The sequence below is a fragment of the Glossina fuscipes genome, unplaced genomic scaffold, assembly GCF_014805625.2.
Source record: "Glossina fuscipes isolate IAEA_lab_2018 unplaced genomic scaffold, Yale_Gfus_2 1, whole genome shotgun sequence".
NCBI lineage: Eukaryota > Metazoa > Arthropoda > Insecta > Diptera > Glossinidae > Glossina > Glossina fuscipes.
In genome coordinates, this window is record NW_023998415.1 from 36,747,080 (window position 1) to 36,752,601 (window position 5,522).

The 5,522-nt window shown below is 30.8% G+C and overlaps 1 long non-coding RNA gene across 1 annotated transcript in view; it reads right to left on the bottom strand.

Moving 5' to 3' along the window:
- Positions 1-4,652: 4,652 nt before the first annotated feature.
- LOC119631655 overlaps positions 4,653-5,522 on the bottom strand; it is a 1,175-nt gene continuing 305 nt past the window's right edge. The window contains exon 2 of the long non-coding RNA XR_005246709.1: positions 4,653-4,705. This is a non-coding gene — a long non-coding RNA (uncharacterized LOC119631655). The remainder of the gene's footprint in view (positions 4,706-5,522) is intronic.

Below are 5,522 nucleotides of genomic sequence, written 5' to 3' on the forward strand. Positions count from 1 at the left end.
GAACTTGCGAACACAGACTCGATTCTCTGGATGAACAAATTGTGGACAAAATCGCAACCTGATTTAGCTGAATCTCAAGCATTCTAGACCAATTTTTTCTCTTTTAAACAAATCGCTGTTTCATATCAAAACTCCATCCAGAATATATGTATTCTTAAAAGGGAAGCCTGGAGCCTAAACTTGATGATCAAAATTAAGTTTTGGAACCAAAGTAGCCTATGTAGATGGATATGTTCCAATCACTTTCGCTCTTCACCCTGGCTAAGTATACGTTCGTAAATCTTATAAAATGCGGCATATTTCCGTCGCGAAATTTATAACAGGAAACTTACATCGTCGACAATATTTTTGTACCTAGAATTACAATAGAATTCGGCTAAAAAAATCTTGACTTTTTCAAATGCCCTTAACAAGAAGAGATAGTAGAGTTCGCAAAGATATAGCAAAAAATATTGAGCTGATTAAAATCAGTAGCTTTTTTTAAATATTTTTTGACTGAGGTTTCCCGATTTTCGCTACGTACTCATGCATAAACGCTTGTATAAACATGAATGCATCGCAGTCCATCTATCTTGCACTCGGACACTAGCCTAAAATGTTGGATGAGAAGATCGTTTAACTCTAATGCATGTAGGTCGGTTGCATATGGTAAATAACTTTATCATCACCGTATAATAAGTTTATTCGCTTGATCTAATTTCGTTTAGAGAAAGCATGTGCTCTTTGTGGTCGAGAGAGTGTGTGCTTTGATTATTTTCTTATTTAATATTTACGTTGATGTTGGTAACTCTTTGTAAAATGTGCCAAAAATCGACCAAAAGTATAAATGCTTTTATGAAAATGTTTGTTGGCTTGTGACTATATGTTTGACTGTCGTATTTACCTCGTGTTATAGTGGTATTATTATAGACGCACAAACATGATTGCATGCATGCATGCATGCATACGTAGACTAGACAGCGAAACAGACAACAAGCAATAAATGCATGAAGAAAAAAAAACACATATATGCGTTTGCAAAAGCAGAAAAACCAACCAACAAAAAGAAGCAACAACACTGCCAAATGAAGAGGAAAGAAAAACACACATATACAAATACAAATGATAACAAAAACAACAGCAACTACTCGTACACAAAGTCAGGAAAAACGTGCCGTTGGTTGCGGTTTAATAAGCAACTCGTCAATTTGTTGTTGTTGCTGGTGTTGCTGTTGTTAAACAGCAAGCAAAATTGTATTTTCCAAACGAACACGAAAAAAATTTTCTTTTTTAGTTTTCTAAACCCGTTCACCGCTATTTCCTTTTATAACGTCTGCGAACACATCATTTTATAATAATGAGAAGAGAGTAAGAGTATACGAATGAAAAAACAACTTATAATGTTGCCATTGTTGTTGTTGTTATTATTATTATTATTGCTGTTCTTATATGACGATTGCATTAGACTCTCTTTTAATTTCCGCTTAAAATGTGAATGTCGAATGTTCTCTAAATACATATTAAATACATAAGTATAACATTTCTTTCTGCTTCTGCTTCTTCTTCTTCTACATTTTGGTTTTTTATTTGCTGTCAGTGTTTGTTTAAAGGGAGAGGTGGTAGATAGGTATATAAGTGGGTAGATAGATTGGGTATTGTGTTGTTAGACGCGAAACATGATTTTAACATTTATATCATTTTTATAACAATTGCCATTTTATGGGATCATTCCATCTCCTCATTTCGCTAACCTCTTTCAAACGTAGCCTTTGCATCACATGAAACCAGACTGAAATATTTTAGAAGTGCTCAAGTTTTTTTTTTTCTTGTTTTTTTGCTTTCGCTTTATTGTAATTATTGTTGGCTTACGTTTCTTGTTGAATTTTTTAGTTCATCATTAAAATTTTGTATGCGATTTCATTTTGTGTGGATGTATGTGTGGTTGCGTGTATCTGGACGGTATGAATGTACAGACAACCGTAGAAAAATTTGTTCAAATGTTTTGTACAAGAAAAAAAAGAAAAAAAAAGACAAAAACTCTTTGTAGCAAAGCGAATATCATAATTATTGTGCAGGCGCAGGTAAGGAAGAACTATAAATAGAGTTGCCAGGCACATTTTACGTAAATAAGATTTGTTTATGTGGATAAGAAATTCTTCTTACGATTTTTTGTCATATCATACGCGCTATCAGTGAACTTCACTTAAATCAAACGTGCCACGCAAAAACCCTTTGCTCGAAAACTTTTCAAATGCGCTGCATACGAGTCTGATCATTCTATACCCATTATGTCCTGCAAATTTCAAAGCAACCTGTTAAGTAATTTGAAATGCATTAAATTGTAATTTACGCCCTTATTTCTTAGAGCAGGAGATTGACTTTCATCCCTGCAACAAATATTTAATTAATTTTAATTTCAATAATTACCTATTAACATACACGTAAAGCGAACGGAATAATTCTTAAACTTGAAAGGGTCTTTAACAATCGCATCCTGACGTTGTGATCGGCTACTGGTCATAAGTATTTTCCGGTTATATTTTTGTGACATTTTATCAAATTTCGTATTCCGGAAGTACAATTTTATTACAAAAACGAAAATGTTTGTAACCGTTTTGTGATGTCTCTGCCATGTTGTTCGGATTGCATTATAATTTAAACGAGTCTTTGGAGAGCTACGCGACCATATTTACGCACACTACTCATATCTATATCGATCAAAGTTAGAGTACAATTCACGTGAATAGGTGACAGCTTCCAGAACTTGGCTAAAGGACCTCATAACGTTCATATCCATTGCTTCAGGTTCAAACCGAAATGGCTTGTCGATTGTCAGCGTCAGTCAATTCTCCGATTGAGACTAATTTTTTGCGAACCTTCCGGATATATTTCCAAATTTCCACTATAGACTCCCTAGACAAGTTAACAAATAATGCAGTATATGATTTTTTCATGCAATTTCTTATACGTGAAAACACGGTTTAAATCTTGAGTGTTTTTATAAAGTTTTGTTTAATTAAGCGAAAAGGTAGACTAACTACGATTCGCCGAATAAAATTTAATGATCATTAATAAAAAACAAGTTGCGAATTCACTGTCCGTTTGTAGGCTGACAACAGAAAGAATTTTTTCTCGAGCTTTGAAGCGAACACAATCGAATTACGAAGAAAGAGGTTAGGAATAAATGTTTTTTTGTCATCTTATTTCAAGAGAGAGAACAGAATTTTGGAATTGATTTTACAATACACCTCGCTCAGGAATACATCAGTTGTATGGATAATCGTTTGGACCCGTTTTTTAGACTCAACTTTCTAAAAGCGCGCGAAATTATGTCCATTAATTGAAAGCTGACATTTTTGCGAGCTTTCTAAGACAATACCTCTGAAGATACTGACGCTGAAACGATTTATATAAAAGTTAATTATATTTTGAATGTGGAAACTTTTATTTTGCAGTCATTTGAGTTTCATATCACTAAGATCAATTTTCGTTCAATAATTATACAGAAAAAGTCTCTATCGGCACAAATTGTGAACAATAGTAATGTGAAAATGTAGATAACATAACAATGGTCTATCTTCAAGGAGCAGGTCTATCTCGGATGGATATTTCGATATATTACAAACGTTCAAACATCTCATACTAAGAATCTTTTTTTTAAATTTATTTAATACCTTAGCTACAAGACGTTTGCTTCAAACGCTTTAAAAAGAATTTTTTTACTTAATTTCCGTCTCCTGTTTTTATTGCAAAATCTCTCGTCTACAAAGGTTTCATAACTGAAAGCATCTTAACGCAACTGTGTCATGAAATTAAAAAAAAATGTGCAATTTTCTAAGGGGACAATAAATTCTGAAAGATTTTATTTATTTTTATATTTTTTTGGATGTTTATGTAGCCTCAGAACATATTTTTCCTTGTTGTTGTTTGAATAAAATGAATGGCAACTCTTAGGGTTATGCACAAATTATAAATAAGATACAATTTACTTCCGAGCCCTTACCATTTACTAAAACAACAAAAATAATACCTAAACAAGAATAACAAAAACAAACAGCAGCGTTCAGGCAGAAGATGAACAATTTAACATTTATTGTTGGTCTCTACACATATAAACACATAGATTTATATGCAGCTGTATTAGTGTATATAACGACAGCAATGTAGAACGATATGTATATAGATACGAAGGAAAAGATATGTCAAGGAAAATTATGTGTTCTGGCAATGAAAACATTACTTATGCATACATATATATAATCATATGTAAGGTTGCACTCATACATACTTACGCGCACATATACATATGCAAACATTAATTATATATATATATATATATATATATATATATATATATACATATATACATATATATATATAGATGTATGCAATTATATAGTATACACATTTCTATGTGTTTGTATGCATGAGTTCATATGGCTTAAAGAAAAAAACGAGAAAATTTAAATCCCTTTTATATTTTCTGCATTCTTTAAGTAAACGTACGTAGGTATATATGTGTATATACATATGTAGTGAATTATAAAGGGAATTATATAAATCTAAAACCACTCCTAAACAGTATAAATGTAAACTAACTTGTATGTGACATGTATATGCGGCATTTACACACAAGTATTATAAAAATGAACATACAGTACATAATAAGCACCTACCTTTCATTTAGAGTGCTTAGGCATACGCACTCACATACACACGTGCATGCCTATTTAATATGCGGCGATATTATATATATATATATATATTATATATATATATATTATGTATATATAGCATATATATTTATATATATATATATATATATATATATATATATATATATATATGTATGTATAAATTGTTGGTGTTTAATATATATTTCATTTATTTATTTTTTTTTTTATGCTACATTATTTATTTAACAACCACATCCATGTAAATGTATGTATATTGATTTAAAAAAACCTCAATTTTATGTCTCGTCTCGTTTCACACACAACGCGAAAATGTAATTTTTCAATTAATTTTAATTATAAACTTAATTAGGAAACAAAAAAAAGAAAACAAAACACACGCACACACAAACACTTGTGCAGAAGAAAACGCATACATCTATGCTAACGCTTGTAGTGCACTAACACAATAATAACATTTCAACACACACCAAATCGTATACAATTATTATTATATTATTGGGGAAAAGCGGGCGCACTCTTGCCATCTCTTGCTCACCCATTCTTATGAGTAAGCGCAGAACACAGAAAATGAGCAAGACAGGTCATTAGATAAACACAATACTCACTCAGTTTCATTTAAAGTAAAAGGAAAAAATTATACAAAAAAAATGTTTTTAATTAAACCCCATAAATAATTGACATTTCTTTTTTTCTTTTCTGTTATATTGTTAAAGCATTTCTGTATACATACATATATATATATATATATATATATATATATATATAACAATATATGTATACATGTATAAATATATATATGTATATATGTATGGGGTTTAATAAAGACCATTATTTATGTATAATTTT